The sequence below is a fragment of the Rhinoderma darwinii genome, unplaced genomic scaffold, assembly GCF_050947455.1.
Source record: "Rhinoderma darwinii isolate aRhiDar2 unplaced genomic scaffold, aRhiDar2.hap1 Scaffold_445, whole genome shotgun sequence".
NCBI classification, from domain to species: domain Eukaryota; kingdom Metazoa; phylum Chordata; class Amphibia; order Anura; family Rhinodermatidae; genus Rhinoderma; species Rhinoderma darwinii.
Window position 1 is genome coordinate 1 of NW_027463901.1, and position 18,708 is coordinate 18,708.

Genomic DNA, 18,708 nt, shown 5'->3' on the forward strand with positions numbered 1-18,708 from the left:
TGTCTCCCTCTTGTGGCCTCCTGGAGGCAACTAGCTGTGCAAAAAAAAGACAGCCTGGCGGCCGGCTGTTGCAGTGTTGCCCTCTCAGGCAACACTGAGTGACTGACTGAGCCTCACCGTCTTATATAAAGTTCAGACGGAACTTTGCACGTGTCATAGTGGAGCCCTCAGGATTCCAGAGCCAGCTTTCTGACATCATAATGGGGCCTCAGAGATAAAAGCCTGGGCCCAGGCAGTGTTGGTCAGTGCTGCTCAGCAGGCAGCACTGGACTGGACTGGATTACAGCTGATACAAGGTGTGAAGGAACAAGGGGTGGCTGTGGGCATGCACTTGCTGCCGCTGCCAGTGTTTATCTGCATGGCAGCAGGGCATTTGGGCGTTGCCAGGAAGGCGTTTTTATGTAGATTCCTCCTCTTTCAGCACTGCATTGTGGTGCAAGCAAAAGAAGCAAATCCTGTCTGGCTTCCTCTCCGGCCTTTATTCACCTCCCGTGTAGCTGTGAGTGTGTGAGCCTGCAGGGCCCCATGGAATTGCCTAGAAGTAGGCTGAATCGCTGCAAGGGCTGAACAGCAGTATCGGGCAGGCTCGGGCAACGCGCGGCCCGTTCGGGTTATCGCTTCTCGGCCTTTTGGCTAAGATCAAGTGTAGTATCTGTTCTTATCAGTTTAATATCTGATACGTCCCCTATCTGGGGACCATATATTAAATGGATTTTTAGAACAGGGAGATGGAAATAGAGCTTGCTCTGTCCACTCCACGCATTGACCTGGTATTGCAGTATTTCCAGGACCGGTGCACCCTTTCCTTATGTGTTGACTAAAAGCAGATTCCAAAAGTGTTTTTTGTCTTTGCTATTGTTTCTGTCTTTCTGAAGGGATCTCCCCTTTTAATCCCATTATTTCAACACCTGTTGGACAATGCATGAGTGATAATGAGCTCATTGATTAAATGCAATTAATGAATAGATTGCCACCTCTTGTTGTGTGTCGTCTGTGTTTCTGTGTTTCCGGCATTTCACATTGGAACACCTCATTCACCTTCCTTGTCTTCTCTCCGCCCTCCCTTTTAGGTAAGTTAAAGAGCTGCACCTGAGCCAGCCACTGATTGATTGATTGATTGATTGATTGATTGATTGATTGATTGATGCAGCACAACAGTCAAATAGTGGAGTGGAGTAGGGGAACAGCAAACAGCCAATAAAGCAGCCCGCCCGCTCGCCTGCCCGCCACAATGGACCTACCTGTGTACACTAGATGGATGTGATGGAATGTACTGTCGTCCCTACATTTCAAGAAGAAGTAAGAATTGCAGTTGCAACAAAGCCTTGCTTGCCTACAAAGAGAGCAGCAATTTGGATTTGTTACTATGTTACCTAGAAGAATAACAAACTGTGCAAGGATGGAGGTTGTAGGAGCAAGGAGAAGTTGTCTGTAAAGTTGGTGGATGCCTATTTTCCATTTTGCAGTCCCTTGTCTCCCTCTTGTGGCCTCCTGGAGGCAACTAGCTGTGCAAAAAAAAGACAGCCTGGCGGCCGGCTGTTGCAGTGTTGCCCTCTCAGGCAACACTGAGTGACTGACTGAGCCTCACCGTCTTATATAAAGTTCAGACGGAACTTTGCACGTGTCATAGTGGAGCCCTCAGGATTCCAGAGCCAGCTTTCTGACATCATAATGGGGCCTCAGAGATAAAAGCCTGGGCCCAGGCAGTGTTGGTCAGTGCTGCTCAGCAGGCAGCACTGGACTGGACTGGATTACAGCTGATACAAGGTGTGAAGGAACAAGGGGTGGCTGTGGGCATGCACTTGCTGCCGCTGCCAGTGTTTATCTGCATGGCAGCAGGGCATTTGGGCGTTGCCAGGAAGGCGTTTTTATGTAGATTCCTCCTCTTTCAGCACTGCATTGTGGTGCAAGCAAAAGAAGCAAATCCTGTCTGGCTTCCTCTCCGGCCTTTATTCACCTCCCGTGTAGCTGTGAGTGTGTGAGCCTGCAGGGCCCCATGGAATTGCCTAGAAGTAGGCTGAATCGCTGCAAGGGCTGAACAGCAGTATCGGGCAGGCTCGGGCAACGCGCGGCCCGTTCGGGTTATCGCTTCTCGGCCTTTTGGCTAAGATCAAGTGTAGTATCTGTTCTTATCAGTTTAATATCTGATACGTCCCCTATCTGGGGACCATATATTAAATGGATTTTTAGAACAGGGAGATGGAAATAGAGCTTGCTCTGTCCACTCCACGCATTGACCTGGTATTGCAGTATTTCCAGGACCGGTGCACCCTTTCCTTATGTGTTGACTAAAAGCAGATTCCAAAAGTGTTTTTTGTCTTTGCTATTGTTTCTGTCTTTCTGAAGGGATCTCCCCTTTTAATCCCATTATTTCAACACCTGTTGGACAATGCATGAGTGATAATGAGCTCATTGATTAAATGCAATTAATGAATAGATTGCCACCTCTTGTTGTGTGTCGTCTGTGTTTCTGTGTTTCCGGCATTTCACATTGGAACACCTCATTCACCTTCCTTGTCTTCTCTCCGCCCTCCCTTTTAGGTAAGTTAAAGAGCTGCACCTGAGCCAGCCACTGATTGATTGATTGATTGATTGATTGATTGATTGATTGATTGATTGATTGATGCAGCACAACAGTCAAATAGTGGAGTGGAGTAGGGGAACAGCAAACAGCCAATAAAGCAGCCCGCCCGCTCGCCTGCCCGCCACAATGGACCTACCTGTGTACACTAGATGGATGTGATGGAATGTACTGTCGTCCCTACATTTCAAGAAGAAGTAAGAATTGCAGTTGCAACAAAGCCTTGCTTGCCTACAAAGAGAGCAGCAATTTGGATTTGTTACTATGTTACCTAGAAGAATAACAAACTGTGCAAGGATGGAGGTTGTAGGAGCAAGGAGAAGTTGTCTGTAAAGTTGGTGGATGCCTATTTTCCATTTTGCAGTCCCTTGTCTCCCTCTTGTGGCCTCCTGGAGGCAACTAGCTGTGCAAAAAAAAGACAGCCTGGCGGCCGGCTGTTGCAGTGTTGCCCTCTCAGGCAACACTGAGTGACTGACTGAGCCTCACCGTCTTATATAAAGTTCAGACGGAACTTTGCACGTGTCATAGTGGAGCCCTCAGGATTCCAGAGCCAGCTTTCTGACATCATAATGGGGCCTCAGAGATAAAAGCCTGGGCCCAGGCAGTGTTGGTCAGTGCTGCTCAGCAGGCAGCACTGGACTGGACTGGATTACAGCTGATACAAGGTGTGAAGGAACAAGGGGTGGCTGTGGGCATGCACTTGCTGCCGCTGCCAGTGTTTATCTGCATGGCAGCAGGGCATTTGGGCGTTGCCAGGAAGGCGTTTTTATGTAGATTCCTCCTCTTTCAGCACTGCATTGCGGTGCAAGCAAAAGAAGCAAATCCTGTCTGGCTTCCTCTCCGGCCTTTATTCACCTCCCGTGTAGCTGTGAGTGTGTGAGCCTGCAGGGCCCCATGGAATTGCCTAGAAGTAGGCTGAATCGCTGCAAGGGCTGAACAGCAGTATCGGGCAGGCTCGGGCAACGCGCGGCCCGTTCGGGTTATCGCTTCTCGGCCTTTTGGCTAAGATCAAGTGTAGTATCTGTTCTTATCAGTTTAATATCTGATACGTCCCCTATCTGGGGACCATATATTAAATGGATTTTTAGAACAGGGAGATGGAAATAGAGCTTGCTCTGTCCACTCCACGCATTGACCTGGTATTGCAGTATTTCCAGGACCGGTGCACCCTTTCCTTATGTGTTGACTAAAAGCAGATTCCAAAAGTGTTTTTTGTCTTTGCTATTGTTTCTGTCTTTCTGAAGGGATCTCCCCTTTTAATCCCATTATTTCAACACCTGTTGGACAATGCATGAGTGATAATGAGCTCATTGATTAAATGCAATTAATGAATAGATTGCCACCTCTTGTTGTGTGTCGTCTGTGTTTCTGTGTTTCCGGCATTTCACATTGGAACACCTCATTCACCTTCCTTGTCTTCTCTCCGCCCTCCCTTTTAGGTAAGTTAAAGAGCTGCACCTGAGCCAGCCACTGATTGATTGATTGATTGATTGATTGATTGATTGATTGATTGATTGATTGATGCAGCACAACAGTCAAATAGTGGAGTGGAGTAGGGGAACAGCAAACAGCCAATAAAGCAGCCCGCCCGCTCGCCTGCCCGCCACAATGGACCTACCTGTGTACACTAGATGGATGTGATGGAATGTACTGTCGTCCCTACATTTCAAGAAGAAGTAAGAATTGCAGTTGCAACAAAGCCTTGCTTGCCTACAAAGAGAGCAGCAATTTGGATTTGTTACTATGTTACCTAGAAGAATAACAAACTGTGCAAGGATGGAGGTTGTAGGAGCAAGGAGAAGTTGTCTGTAAAGTTGGTGGATGCCTATTTTCCATTTTGCAGTCCCTTGTCTCCCTCTTGTGGCCTCCTGGAGGCAACTAGCTGTGCAAAAAAAAGACAGCCTGGCGGCCGGCTGTTGCAGTGTTGCCCTCTCAGGCAACACTGAGTGACTGACTGAGCCTCACCGTCTTATATAAAGTTCAGACGGAACTTTGCACGTGTCATAGTGGAGCCCTCAGGATTCCAGAGCCAGCTTTCTGACATCATAATGGGGCCTCAGAGATAAAAGCCTGGGCCCAGGCAGTGTTGGTCAGTGCTGCTCAGCAGGCAGCACTGGACTGGACTGGATTACAGCTGATACAAGGTGTGAAGGAACAAGGGGTGGCTGTGGGCATGCACTTGCTGCCGCTGCCAGTGTTTATCTGCATGGCAGCAGGGCATTTGGGCGTTGCCAGGAAGGCGTTTTTATGTAGATTCCTCCTCTTTCAGCACTGCATTGTGGTGCAAGCAAAAGAAGCAAATCCTGTCTGGCTTCCTCTCCGGCCTTTATTCACCTCCCGTGTAGCTGTGAGTGTGTGAGCCTGCAGGGCCCCATGGAATTGCCTAGAAGTAGGCTGAATCGCTGCAAGGGCTGAACAGCAGTATCGGGCAGGCTCGGGCAACGCGCGGCCCGTTCGGGTTATCGCTTCTCGGCCTTTTGGCTAAGATCAAGTGTAGTATCTGTTCTTATCAGTTTAATATCTGATACGTCCCCTATCTGGGGACCATATATTAAATGGATTTTTAGAACAGGGAGATGGAAATAGAGCTTGCTCTGTCCACTCCACGCATTGACCTGGTATTGCAGTATTTCCAGGACCGGTGCACCCTTTCCTTATGTGTTGACTAAAAGCAGATTCCAAAAGTGTTTTTTGTCTTTGCTATTGTTTCTGTCTTTCTGAAGGGATCTCCCCTTTTAATCCCATTATTTCAACACCTGTTGGACAATGCATGAGTGATAATGAGCTCATTGATTAAATGCAATTAATGAATAGATTGCCACCTCTTGTTGTGTGTCGTCTGTGTTTCTGTGTTTCCGGCATTTCACATTGGAACACCTCATTCACCTTCCTTGTCTTCTCTCCGCCCTCCCTTTTAGGTAAGTTAAAGAGCTGCACCTGAGCCAGCCACTGATTGATTGATTGATTGATTGATTGATTGATTGATTGATTGATTGATTGATTGATTGATGCAGCACAACAGTCAAATAGTGGAGTGGAGTAGGGGAACAGCAAACAGCCAATAAAGCAGCCCGCCCGCTCGCCTGCCCGCCACAATGGACCTACCTGTGTACACTAGATGGATGTGATGGAATGTACTGTCGTCCCTACATTTCAAGAAGAAGTAAGAATTGCAGTTGCAACAAAGCCTTGCTTGCCTACAAAGAGAGCAGCAATTTGGATTTGTTACTATGTTACCTAGAAGAATAACAAACTGTGCAAGGATGGAGGTTGTAGGAGCAAGGAGAAGTTGTCTGTAAAGTTGGTGGATGCCTATTTTCCATTTTGCAGTCCCTTGTCTCCCTCTTGTGGCCTCCTGGAGGCAACTAGCTGTGCAAAAAAAAGACAGCCTGGCGGCCGGCTGTTGCAGTGTTGCCCTCTCAGGCAACACTGAGTGACTGACTGAGCCTCACCGTCTTATATAAAGTTCAGACGGAACTTTGCACGTGTCATAGTGGAGCCCTCAGGATTCCAGAGCCAGCTTTCTGACATCATAATGGGGCCTCAGAGATAAAAGCCTGGGCCCAGGCAGTGTTGGTCAGTGCTGCTCAGCAGGCAGCACTGGACTGGACTGGATTACAGCTGATACAAGGTGTGAAGGAACAAGGGGTGGCTGTGGGCATGCACTTGCTGCCGCTGCCAGTGTTTATCTGCATGGCAGCAGGGCATTTGGGCGTTGCCAGGAAGGCGTTTTTATGTAGATTCCTCCTCTTTCAGCACTGCATTGTGGTGCAAGCAAAAGAAGCAAATCCTGTCTGGCTTCCTCTCCGGCCTTTATTCACCTCCCGTGTAGCTGTGAGTGTGTGAGCCTGCAGGGCCCCATGGAATTGCCTAGAAGTAGGCTGAATCGCTGCAAGGGCTGAACAGCAGTATCGGGCAGGCTCGGGCAACGCGCGGCCCGTTCGGGTTATCGCTTCTCGGCCTTTTGGCTAAGATCAAGTGTAGTATCTGTTCTTATCAGTTTAATATCTGATACGTCCCCTATCTGGGGACCATATATTAAATGGATTTTTAGAACAGGGAGATGGAAATAGAGCTTGCTCTGTCCACTCCACGCATTGACCTGGTATTGCAGTATTTCCAGGACCGGTGCACCCTTTCCTTATGTGTTGACTAAAAGCAGATTCCAAAAGTGTTTTTTGTCTTTGCTATTGTTTCTGTCTTTCTGAAGGGATCTCCCCTTTTAATCCCATTATTTCAACACCTGTTGGACAATGCATGAGTGATAATGAGCTCATTGATTAAATGCAATTAATGAATAGATTGCCACCTCTTGTTGTGTGTCGTCTGTGTTTCTGTGTTTCCGGCATTTCACATTGGAACACCTCATTCACCTTCCTTGTCTTCTCTCCGCCCTCCCTTTTAGGTAAGTTAAAGAGCTGCACCTGAGCCAGCCACTGATTGATTGATTGATTGATTGATTGATTGATTGATTGATTGATTGATTGATTGATTGATGCAGCACAACAGTCAAATAGTGGAGTGGAGTAGGGGAACAGCAAACAGCCAATAAAGCAGCCCGCCCGCTCGCCTGCCCGCCACAATGGACCTACCTGTGTACACTAGATGGATGTGATGGAATGTACTGTCGTCCCTACATTTCAAGAAGAAGTAAGAATTGCAGTTGCAACAAAGCCTTGCTTGCCTACAAAGAGAGCAGCAATTTGGATTTGTTACTATGTTACCTAGAAGAATAACAAACTGTGCAAGGATGGAGGTTGTAGGAGCAAGGAGAAGTTGTCTGTAAAGTTGGTGGATGCCTATTTTCCATTTTGCAGTCCCTTGTCTCCCTCTTGTGGCCTCCTGGAGGCAACTAGCTGTGCAAAAAAAAGACAGCCTGGCGGCCGGCTGTTGCAGTGTTGCCCTCTCAGGCAACACTGAGTGACTGACTGAGCCTCACCGTCTTATATAAAGTTCAGACGGAACTTTGCACGTGTCATAGTGGAGCCCTCAGGATTCCAGAGCCAGCTTTCTGACATCATAATGGGGCCTCAGAGATAAAAGCCTGGGCCCAGGCAGTGTTGGTCAGTGCTGCTCAGCAGGCAGCACTGGACTGGACTGGATTACAGCTGATACAAGGTGTGAAGGAACAAGGGGTGGCTGTGGGCATGCACTTGCTGCCGCTGCCAGTGTTTATCTGCATGGCAGCAGGGCATTTGGGCGTTGCCAGGAAGGCGTTTTTATGTAGATTCCTCCTCTTTCAGCACTGCATTGTGGTGCAAGCAAAAGAAGCAAATCCTGTCTGGCTTCCTCTCCGGCCTTTATTCACCTCCCGTGTAGCTGTGAGTGTGTGAGCCTGCAGGGCCCCATGGAATTGCCTAGAAGTAGGCTGAATCGCTGCAAGGGCTGAACAGCAGTATCGGGCAGGCTCGGGCAACGCGCGGCCCGTTCGGGTTATCGCTTCTCGGCCTTTTGGCTAAGATCAAGTGTAGTATCTGTTCTTATCAGTTTAATATCTGATACGTCCCCTATCTGGGGACCATATATTAAATGGATTTTTAGAACAGGGAGATGGAAATAGAGCTTGCTCTGTCCACTCCACGCATTGACCTGGTATTGCAGTATTTCCAGGACCGGTGCACCCTTTCCTTATGTGTTGACTAAAAGCAGATTCCAAAAGTGTTTTTTGTCTTTGCTATTGTTTCTGTCTTTCTGAAGGGATCTCCCCTTTTAATCCCATTATTTCAACACCTGTTGGACAATGCATGAGTGATAATGAGCTCATTGATTAAATGCAATTAATGAATAGATTGCCACCTCTTGTTGTGTGTCGTCTGTGTTTCTGTGTTTCCGGCATTTCACATTGGAACACCTCATTCACCTTCCTTGTCTTCTCTCCGCCCTCCCTTTTAGGTAAGTTAAAGAGCTGCACCTGAGCCAGCCACTGATTGATTGATTGATTGATTGATTGATTGATTGATTGATTGATTGATTGATTGATTGATTGATTGATTGATGCAGCACAACAGTCAAATAGTGGAGTGGAGTAGGGGAACAGCAAACAGCCAATAAAGCAGCCCGCCCGCTCGCCTGCCCGCCACAATGGACCTACCTGTGTACACTAGATGGATGTGATGGAATGTACTGTCGTCCCTACATTTCAAGAAGAAGTAAGAATTGCAGTTGCAACAAAGCCTTGCTTGCCTACAAAGAGAGCAGCAATTTGGATTTGTTACTATGTTACCTAGAAGAATAACAAACTGTGCAAGGATGGAGGTTGTAGGAGCAAGGAGAAGTTGTCTGTAAAGTTGGTGGATGCCTATTTTCCATTTTGCAGTCCCTTGTCTCCCTCTTGTGGCCTCCTGGAGGCAACTAGCTGTGCAAAAAAAAGACAGCCTGGCGGCCGGCTGTTGCAGTGTTGCCCTCTCAGGCAACACTGAGTGACTGACTGAGCCTCACCGTCTTATATAAAGTTCAGACGGAACTTTGCACGTGTCATAGTGGAGCCCTCAGGATTCCAGAGCCAGCTTTCTGACATCATAATGGGGCCTCAGAGATAAAAGCCTGGGCCCAGGCAGTGTTGGTCAGTGCTGCTCAGCAGGCAGCACTGGACTGGACTGGATTACAGCTGATACAAGGTGTGAAGGAACAAGGGGTGGCTGTGGGCATGCACTTGCTGCCGCTGCCAGTGTTTATCTGCATGGCAGCAGGGCATTTGGGCGTTGCCAGGAAGGCGTTTTTATGTAGATTCCTCCTCTTTCAGCACTGCATTGTGGTGCAAGCAAAAGAAGCAAATCCTGTCTGGCTTCCTCTCCGGCCTTTATTCACCTCCCGTGTAGCTGTGAGTGTGTGAGCCTGCAGGGCCCCATGGAATTGCCTAGAAGTAGGCTGAATCGCTGCAAGGGCTGAACAGCAGTATCGGGCAGGCTCGGGCAACGCGCGGCCCGTTCGGGTTATCGCTTCTCGGCCTTTTGGCTAAGATCAAGTGTAGTATCTGTTCTTATCAGTTTAATATCTGATACGTCCCCTATCTGGGGACCATATATTAAATGGATTTTTAGAACAGGGAGATGGAAATAGAGCTTGCTCTGTCCACTCCACGCATTGACCTGGTATTGCAGTATTTCCAGGACCGGTGCACCCTTTCCTTATGTGTTGACTAAAAGCAGATTCCAAAAGTGTTTTTTGTCTTTGCTATTGTTTCTGTCTTTCTGAAGGGATCTCCCCTTTTAATCCCATTATTTCAACACCTGTTGGACAATGCATGAGTGATAATGAGCTCATTGATTAAATGCAATTAATGAATAGATTGCCACCTCTTGTTGTGTGTCGTCTGTGTTTCTGTGTTTCCGGCATTTCACATTGGAACACCTCATTCACCTTCCTTGTCTTCTCTCCGCCCTCCCTTTTAGGTAAGTTAAAGAGCTGCACCTGAGCCAGCCACTGATTGATTGATTGATTGATTGATTGATTGATTGATGCAGCACAACAGTCAAATAGTGGAGTGGAGTAGGGGAACAGCAAACAGCCAATAAAGCAGCCCGCCCGCTCGCCTGCCCGCCACAATGGACCTACCTGTGTACACTAGATGGATGTGATGGAATGTACTGTCGTCCCTACATTTCAAGAAGAAGTAAGAATTGCAGTTGCAACAAAGCCTTGCTTGCCTACAAAGAGAGCAGCAATTTGGATTTGTTACTATGTTACCTAGAAGAATAACAAACTGTGCAAGGATGGAGGTTGTAGGAGCAAGGAGAAGTTGTCTGTAAAGTTGGTGGATGCCTATTTTCCATTTTGCAGTCCCTTGTCTCCCTCTTGTGGCCTCCTGGAGGCAACTAGCTGTGCAAAAAAAAGACAGCCTGGCGGCCGGCTGTTGCAGTGTTGCCCTCTCAGGCAACACTGAGTGACTGACTGAGCCTCACCGTCTTATATAAAGTTCAGACGGAACTTTGCACGTGTCATAGTGGAGCCCTCAGGATTCCAGAGCCAGCTTTCTGACATCATAATGGGGCCTCAGAGATAAAAGCCTGGGCCCAGGCAGTGTTGGTCAGTGCTGCTCAGCAGGCAGCACTGGACTGGACTGGATTACAGCTGATACAAGGTGTGAAGGAACAAGGGGTGGCTGTGGGCATGCACTTGCTGCCGCTGCCAGTGTTTATCTGCATGGCAGCAGGGCATTTGGGCGTTGCCAGGAAGGCGTTTTTATGTAGATTCCTCCTCTTTCAGCACTGCATTGTGGTGCAAGCAAAAGAAGCAAATCCTGTCTGGCTTCCTCTCCGGCCTTTATTCACCTCCCGTGTAGCTGTGAGTGTGTGAGCCTGCAGGGCCCCATGGAATTGCCTAGAAGTAGGCTGAATCGCTGCAAGGGCTGAATAGCAGTATCGGGCAGGCTCGGGCAATGCGCGGCCCGTTCGGGTTATCGCTTCTCGGCCTTTTGGCTAAGATCAAGTGTAGTATCTGTTCTTATCAGTTTAATATCTGATACGTCCCCTATCTGGGGACCATATATTAAATGGATTTTTAGAACAGGGAGATGGAAATAGAGCTTGCTCTGTCCACTCCACGCATTGACCTGGTATTGCAGTATTTCCAGGACCGGTGCACCCTTTCCTTATGTGTTGACTAAAAGCAGATTCCAAAAGTGTTTTTTGTCTTTGCTATTGTTTCTGTCTTTCTGAAGGGATCTCCCCTTTTAATCCCATTATTTCAACACCTGTTGGACAATGCATGAGTGATAATGAGCTCATTGATTAAATGCAATTAATGAATAGATTGCCACCTCTTGTTGTGTGTCGTCTGTGTTTCTGTGTTTCCGGCATTTCACATTGGAACACCTCATTCACCTTCCTTGTCTTCTCTCCGCCCTCCCTTTTAGGTAAGTTAAAGAGCTGCACCTGAGCCAGCCACTGATTGATTGATTGATTGATTGATTGATTGATTGATTGATTGATTGATTGATTGATTGATTGATGCAGCACAACAGTCAAATAGTGGAGTGGAGTAGGGGAACAGCAAACAGCCAATAAAGCAGCCCGCCCGCTCGCCTGCCCGCCACAATGGACCTACCTGTGTACACTAGATGGATGTGATGGAATGTACTGTCGTCCCTACATTTCAAGAAGAAGTAAGAATTGCAGTTGCAACAAAGCCTTGCTTGCCTACAAAGAGAGCAGCAATTTGGATTTGTTACTATGTTACCTAGAAGAATAACAAACTGTGCAAGGATGGAGGTTGTAGGAGCAAGGAGAAGTTGTCTGTAAAGTTGGTGGATGCCTATTTTCCATTTTGCAGTCCCTTGTCTCCCTCTTGTGGCCTCCTGGAGGCAACTAGCTGTGCAAAAAAAAGACAGCCTGGCGGCCGGCTGTTGCAGTGTTGCCCTCTCAGGCAACACTGAGTGACTGACTGAGCCTCACCGTCTTATATAAAGTTCAGACGGAACTTTGCACGTGTCATAGTGGAGCCCTCAGGATTCCAGAGCCAGCTTTCTGACATCATAATGGGGCCTCAGAGATAAAAGCCTGGGCCCAGGCAGTGTTGGTCAGTGCTGCTCAGCAGGCAGCACTGGACTGGACTGGATTACAGCTGATACAAGGTGTGAAGGAACAAGGGGTGGCTGTGGGCATGCACTTGCTGCCGCTGCCAGTGTTTATCTGCATGGCAGCAGGGCATTTGGGCGTTGCCAGGAAGGCGTTTTTATGTAGATTCCTCCTCTTTCAGCACTGCATTGTGGTGCAAGCAAAAGAAGCAAATCCTGTCTGGCTTCCTCTCCGGCCTTTATTCACCTCCCGTGTAGCTGTGAGTGTGTGAGCCTGCAGGGCCCCATGGAATTGCCTAGAAGTAGGCTGAATCGCTGCAAGGGCTGAACAGCAGTATCGGGCAGGCTCGGGCAACGCGCGGCCCGTTCGGGTTATCGCTTCTCGGCCTTTTGGCTAAGATCAAGTGTAGTATCTGTTCTTATCAGTTTAATATCTGATACGTCCCCTATCTGGGGACCATATATTAAATGGATTTTTAGAACAGGGAGATGGAAATAGAGCTTGCTCTGTCCACTCCACGCATTGACCTGGTATTGCAGTATTTCCAGGACCGGTGCACCCTTTCCTTATGTGTTGACTAAAAGCAGATTCCAAAAGTGTTTTTTGTCTTTGCTATTGTTTCTGTCTTTCTGAAGGGATCTCCCCTTTTAATCCCATTATTTCAACACCTGTTGGACAATGCATGAGTGATAATGAGCTCATTGATTAAATGCAATTAATGAATAGATTGCCACCTCTTGTTGTGTGTCGTCTGTGTTTCTGTGTTTCCGGCATTTCACATTGGAACACCTCATTCACCTTCCTTGTCTTCTCTCCGCCCTCCCTTTTAGGTAAGTTAAAGAGCTGCACCTGAGCCAGCCACTGATTGATTGATTGATTGATTGATTGATTGATTGATTGATTGATTGATTGATTGATTGCAGCACAACAGTCAAATAGTGGAGTGGAGTAGGGGAACAGCAAACAGCCAATAAAGCAGCCCGCCCGCTCGCCTGCCCGCCACAATGGACCTACCTGTGTACACTAGATGGATGTGATGGAATGTACTGTCGTCCCTACATTTCAAGAAGAAGTAAGAATTGCAGTTGCAACAAAGCCTTGCTTGCCTACAAAGAGAGCAGCAATTTGGATTTGTTACTATGTTACCTAGAAGAATAACAAACTGTGCAAGGATGGAGGTTGTAGGAGCAAGGAGAAGTTGTCTGTAAAGTTGGTGGATGCCTATTTTCCATTTTGCAGTCCCTTGTCTCCCTCTTGTGGCCTCCTGGAGGCAACTAGCTGTGCAAAAAAAAGACAGCCTGGCGGCCGGCTGTTGCAGTGTTGCCCTCTCAGGCAACACTGAGTGACTGACTGAGCCTCACCGTCTTATATAAAGTTCAGACGGAACTTTGCACGTGTCATAGTGGAGCCCTCAGGATTCCAGAGCCAGCTTTCTGACATCATAATGGGGCCTCAGAGATAAAAGCCTGGGCCCAGGCAGTGTTGGTCAGTGCTGCTCAGCAGGCAGCACTGGACTGGACTGGATTACAGCTGATACAAGGTGTGAAGGAACAAGGGGTGGCTGTGGGCATGCACTTGCTGCCGCTGCCAGTGTTTATCTGCATGGCAGCAGGGCATTTGGGCGTTGCCAGGAAGGCGTTTTTATGTAGATTCCTCCTCTTTCAGCACTGCATTGTGGTGCAAGCAAAAGAAGCAAATCCTGTCTGGCTTCCTCTCCGGCCTTTATTCACCTCCCGTGTAGCTGTGAGTGTGTGAGCCTGCAGGGCCCCATGGAATTGCCTAGAAGTAGGCTGAATCGCTGCAAGGGCTGAACAGCAGTATCGGGCAGGCTCGGGCAACGCGCGGCCCGTTCGGGTTATCGCTTCTCGGCCTTTTGGCTAAGATCAAGTGTAGTATCTGTTCTTATCAGTTTAATATTGATACGTCCCCTATCTGGGGACCATATATTAAATGGATTTTTAGAACAGGGAGATGGAAATAGAGCTTGCTCTGTCCACTCCACGCATTGACCTGGTATTGCAGTATTTCCAGGACCGGTGCACCCTTTCCTTATGTGTTGACTAAAAGCAGATTCCAAAAGTGTTTTTTGTCTTTGCTATTGTTTCTGTCTTTCTGAAGGGATCTCCCCTTTTAATCCCATTATTTCAACACCTGTTGGACAATGCATGAGTGATAATGAGCTCATTGATTAAATGCAATTAATGAATAGATTGCCACCTCTTGTTGTGTGTCGTCTGTGTTTCTGTGTTTCCGGCATTTCACATTGGAACACCTCATTCACCTTCCTTGTCTTCTCTCCGCCCTCCCTTTTAGGTAAGTTAAAGAGCTGCACCTGAGCCAGCCACTGATTGATTGATTGATTGATTGATTGATTGATTGATTGCAGCACAACAGTCAAATAGTGGAGTGGAGTAGGGGAACAGCAAACAGCCAATAAAGCAGCCCGCCCGCTCGCCTGCCCGCCACAATGGACCTACCTGTGTACACTAGATGGATGTGATGGAATGTACTGTCGTCCCTACATTTCAAGAAGAAGTAAGAATTGCAGTTGCAACAAAGCCTTGCTTGCCTACAAAGAGAGCAGCAATTTGGATTTGTTACTATGTTACCTAGAAGAATAACAAACTGTGCAAGGATGGAGGTTGTAGGAGCAAGGAGAAGTTGTCTGTAAAGTTGGTGGATGCCTATTTTCCATTTTGCAGTCCCTTGTCTCCCTCTTGTGGCCTCCTGGAGGCAACTAGCTGTGCAAAAAAAAGACAGCCTGGCGGCCGGCTGTTGCAGTGTTGCCCTCTCAGGCAACACTGAGTGACTGACTGAGCCTCACCGTCTTATATAAAGTTCAGACGGAACTTTGCACGTGTCATAGTGGAGCCCTCAGGATTCCAGAGCCAGCTTTCTGACATCATAATGGGGCCTCAGAGATAAAAGCCTGGGCCCAGGCAGTGTTGGTCAGTGCTGCTCAGCAGGCAGCACTGGACTGGACTGGATTACAGCTGATACAAGGTGTGAAGGAACAAGGGGTGGCTGTGGGCATGCACTTGCTGCCGCTGCCAGTGTTTATCTGCATGGCAGCAGGGCATTTGGGCGTTGCCAGGAAGGCGTTTTTATGTAGATTCCTCCTCTTTCAGCACTGCATTGTGGTGCAAGCAAAAGAAGCAAATCCTGTCTGGCTTCCTCTCCGGCCTTTATTCACCTCCCGTGTAGCTGTGAGTGTGTGAGCCTGCAGGGCCCCATGGAATTGCCTAGAAGTAGGCTGAATCGCTGCAAGGGCTGAACAGCAGTATCGGGCAGGCTCGGGCAACGCGCGGCCCGTTCGGGTTATCGCTTCTCGGCCTTTTGGCTAAGATCAAGTGTAGTATCTGTTCTTATCAGTTTAATATCTGATACGTCCCCTATCTGGGGACCATATATTAAATGGATTTTTAGAACAGGGAGATGGAAATAGAGCTTGCTCTGTCCACTCCACGCATTGACCTGGTATTGCAGTATTTCCAGGACCGGTGCACCCTTTCCTTATGTGTTGACTAAAAGCAGATTCCAAAAGTGTTTTTTGTCTTTGCTATTGTTTCTGTCTTTCTGAAGGGATCTCCCCTTTTAATCCCATTATTTCAACACCTGTTGGACAATGCATGAGTGATAATGAGCTCATTGATTAAATGCAATTAATGAATAGATTGCCACCTCTTGTTGTGTGTCGTCTGTGTTTCTGTGTTTCCGGCATTTCACATTGGAACACCTCATTCACCTTCCTTGTCTTCTCTCCGCCCTCCCTTTTAGGTAAGTTAAAGAGCTGCACCTGAGCCAGCCACTGATTGATTGATTGATTGATTGATTGATTGATTGATTGATTGATGCAGCACAACAGTCAAATAGTGGAGTGGAGTAGGGGAACAGCAAACAGCCAATAAAGCAGCCCGCCCGCTCGCCTGCCCGCCACAATGGACCTACCTGTGTACACTAGATGGATGTGATGGAATGTACTGTCGTCCCTACATTTCAAGAAGAAGTAAGAATTGCAGTTGCAACAAAGCCTTGCTTGCCTACAAAGAGAGCAGCAATTTGGATTTGTTACTATGTTACCTAGAAGAATAACAAACTGTGCAAGGATGGAGGTTGTAGGAGCAAGGAGAAGTTGTCTGTAAAGTTGGTGGATGCCTATTTTCCATTTTGCAGTCCCTTGTCTCCCTCTTGTGGCCTCCTGGAGGCAACTAGCTGTGCAAAAAAAAGACAGCCTGGCGGCCGGCTGTTGCAGTGTTGCCCTCTCAGGCAACACTGAGTGACTGACTGAGCCTCACCGTCTTATATAAAGTTCAGACGGAACTTTGCACGTGTCATAGTGGAGCCCTCAGGATTCCAGAGCCAGCTTTCTGACATCATAATGGGGCCTCAGAGATAAAAGCCTGGGCCCAGGCAGTGTTGGTCAGTGCTGCTCAGCAGGCAGCACTGGACTGGACTGGATTACAGCTGATACAAGGTGTGAAGGAACAAGGGGTGGCTGTGGGCATGCACTTGCTGCCGCTGCCAGTGTTTATCTGCATGGCAGCAGGGCATTTGGGCGTTGCCAGGAAGGCGTTTTTATGTAGATTCCTCCTCTTTCAGCACTGCATTGTGGTGCAAGCAAAAGAAGCAAATCCTGTCTGGCTTCCTCTCCGGCCTTTATTCACCTCCCGTGTAGCTGTGAGTGTGTGAGCCTGCAGGGCCCCATGGAATTGCCTAGAAGTAGGCTGAATCGCTGCAAGGGCTGAACAGCAGTATCGGGCAGGCTCGGGCAACGCGCGGCCCGTTCGGGTTATCGCTTCTCGGCCTTTTGGCTAAGATCAAGTGTAGTATCTGTTCTTATCAGTTTAATATCTGATACGTCCCCTATCTGGGGACCATATATTAAATGGATTTTTAGAACAGGGAGATGGAAATAGAGCTTGCTCTGTCCACTCCACGCATTGACCTGGTATTGCAGTATTTCCAGGACCGGTGCACCCTTTCCTTATGTGTTGACTAAAAGCAGATTCCAAAAGTGTTTTTTGTCTTTGCTATTGTTTCTGTCTTTCTGAAGGGATCTCCCCTTTTAATCCCATTATTTCAACACCTGTTGGACAATGCATGAGTGATAATGAGCTCATTGATTAAATGCAATTAATGAATAGATTGCCACCTCTTGTTGTGTGTCGTCTGTGTTTCTGTGTTTCCGGCATTTCACATTGGAACACCTCATTCACCTTCCTTGTCTTCTCTCCGCCCTCCCTTTTAGGTAAGTTAAAGAGCTGCACCTGAGCCAGCCACTGATTGATTGATTGATTGATTGATTGATTGATTGATTGATTGATGCAGCACAACAGTCAAATAGTGGAGTGGAGTAGGGGAACAGCAAACAGCCAATAAAGCAGCCCGCCCGCTCGCCTGCCCGCCACAATGGACCTACCTGTGTACACTAGATGGATGTGATGGAATGTACTGTCGTCCCTACATTTCAAGAAGAAGTAAGAATTGCAGTTGCAACAAAGCCTTGCTTGCCTACAAAGAGAGCAGCAATTTGGATTTGTTACTATGTTACCTAGAAGAATAACAAACTGTGCAAGGATGGAGGTTGTAGGAGCAAGGAGAAGTTGTCTGTAAAGTTGGTGGATGCCTATTTTCCATTTTGCAGTCCCTTGTCTCCCTCTTGTGGCCTCCTGGAGGCAACTAGCTGTGCAAAAAAAAGACAGCCTGGCGGCCGGCTGTTGCAGTGTTGCCCTCTCAGGCAACACTGAGTGACTGACTGAGCCTCACCGTCTTATATAAAGTTCAGACGGAACTTTGCACGTGTCATAGTGGAGCCCTCAGGATTCCAGAGCCAGCTTTCTGACATCATAATGGGGCCTCAGAGATAAAAGCCTGGGCCCAGGCAGTGTTGGTCAGTGCTGCTCAGCAGGCAGCACTGGACTGGACTGGATTACAGCTGATACAAGGTGTGAAGGAACAAGGGGTGGCTGTGGGCATGCACTTGCTGCCGCTGCCAGTGTTTATCTGCATGGCAGCAGGGCATTTGGGCGTTGCCAGGAAGGCGTTTTTATGTAGATTCCTCCTCTTTCAGCACTGCATTGTGGTGCAAGCAAAAGAAGCAAATCCTGTCTGGCTTCCTCTCCGGCCTTTATTCACCTCCCGTGTAGCTGTGAGTGTGTGAGCCTGCAGGGCCCCATGGAATTGCCTAGAAGTAGGCTGAATCGCTGCAAGGGCTGAACAGCAGTATCGGGCAGGCTCGGGCAACGCGCGGCCCGTTCGGGTTATCGCTTCTCGGCCTTTTGGCTAAGATCAAGTGTAGTATCTGTTCTTATCAGTTTAATATCTGATACGTCCCCTATCTGGGGACCATATATTAAATGGATTTTTAGAACAGGGAGATGGAAATAGAGCTTGCTCTGTCCACTCCACGCATTGACCTGGTATTGCAGTATTTCCAGGACCGGTGCACCCTTTCCTTATGTGTTGACTAAAAGCAGATTCCAAAAGTGTTTTTTGTCTTTGCTATTGTTTCTGTCTTTCTGAAGGGATCTCCCCTTTTAATCCCATTATTTCAACACCTGTTGGACAATGCATGAGTGATAATGAGCTCATTGATTAAATGCAATTAATGAA

At 47.9% G+C, this 18,708-nt stretch overlaps 13 non-coding genes across 13 annotated transcripts; all 13 read left to right on the plus strand.

The window, feature by feature from the left end:
- Positions 1-613: 613 nt before the first annotated feature.
- Positions 614-804, plus strand: LOC142715799 (U2 spliceosomal RNA). Its single transcript, XR_012871130.1, has one exon. It is a non-coding gene; the product is annotated as a U2 spliceosomal RNA (small nuclear RNA).
- A 1,280-nt stretch (positions 805-2,084) lies between these two features.
- Positions 2,085-2,275, plus strand: LOC142715811 (U2 spliceosomal RNA). The gene has a single exon (XR_012871141.1). It is a non-coding gene; the product is annotated as a U2 spliceosomal RNA (small nuclear RNA).
- Positions 2,276-3,563: 1,288 nt separating this feature from the next.
- Positions 3,564-3,754, plus strand: LOC142715824 (U2 spliceosomal RNA). Its single transcript, XR_012871152.1, has one exon. It is a non-coding gene; the product is annotated as a U2 spliceosomal RNA (small nuclear RNA).
- A 1,288-nt stretch (positions 3,755-5,042) lies between these two features.
- On the plus strand, positions 5,043-5,233 carry LOC142715653 (U2 spliceosomal RNA). The gene has a single exon (XR_012871001.1). It is a non-coding gene; the product is annotated as a U2 spliceosomal RNA (small nuclear RNA).
- A 1,296-nt stretch (positions 5,234-6,529) lies between these two features.
- Positions 6,530-6,720, plus strand: LOC142715666 (U2 spliceosomal RNA). The gene has a single exon (XR_012871012.1). It is a non-coding gene; the product is annotated as a U2 spliceosomal RNA (small nuclear RNA).
- Positions 6,721-8,016: 1,296 nt separating this feature from the next.
- Positions 8,017-8,207, plus strand: LOC142715678 (U2 spliceosomal RNA). The gene has a single exon (XR_012871023.1). It is a non-coding gene; the product is annotated as a U2 spliceosomal RNA (small nuclear RNA).
- Positions 8,208-9,515: 1,308 nt separating this feature from the next.
- LOC142715690 (U2 spliceosomal RNA) lies at positions 9,516-9,706 on the plus strand. The gene has a single exon (XR_012871034.1). It is a non-coding gene; the product is annotated as a U2 spliceosomal RNA (small nuclear RNA).
- Positions 9,707-10,978: 1,272 nt separating this feature from the next.
- Positions 10,979-11,169, plus strand: LOC142715702 (U2 spliceosomal RNA). Its single transcript, XR_012871045.1, has one exon. It is a non-coding gene; the product is annotated as a U2 spliceosomal RNA (small nuclear RNA).
- Positions 11,170-12,469: 1,300 nt separating this feature from the next.
- On the plus strand, positions 12,470-12,660 carry LOC142715715 (U2 spliceosomal RNA). Its single transcript, XR_012871056.1, has one exon. It is a non-coding gene; the product is annotated as a U2 spliceosomal RNA (small nuclear RNA).
- A 1,293-nt stretch (positions 12,661-13,953) lies between these two features.
- LOC142715783 (U2 spliceosomal RNA) lies at positions 13,954-14,143 on the plus strand. Its single transcript, XR_012871119.1, has one exon. It is a non-coding gene; the product is annotated as a U2 spliceosomal RNA (small nuclear RNA).
- A 1,273-nt stretch (positions 14,144-15,416) lies between these two features.
- LOC142715727 (U2 spliceosomal RNA) lies at positions 15,417-15,607 on the plus strand. The gene has a single exon (XR_012871067.1). It is a non-coding gene; the product is annotated as a U2 spliceosomal RNA (small nuclear RNA).
- A 1,280-nt stretch (positions 15,608-16,887) lies between these two features.
- LOC142715739 (U2 spliceosomal RNA) lies at positions 16,888-17,078 on the plus strand. Its single transcript, XR_012871078.1, has one exon. It is a non-coding gene; the product is annotated as a U2 spliceosomal RNA (small nuclear RNA).
- Positions 17,079-18,358: 1,280 nt separating this feature from the next.
- On the plus strand, positions 18,359-18,549 carry LOC142715751 (U2 spliceosomal RNA). The gene has a single exon (XR_012871089.1). It is a non-coding gene; the product is annotated as a U2 spliceosomal RNA (small nuclear RNA).
- The last annotated feature ends 159 nt before the right edge of the window (positions 18,550-18,708 follow it).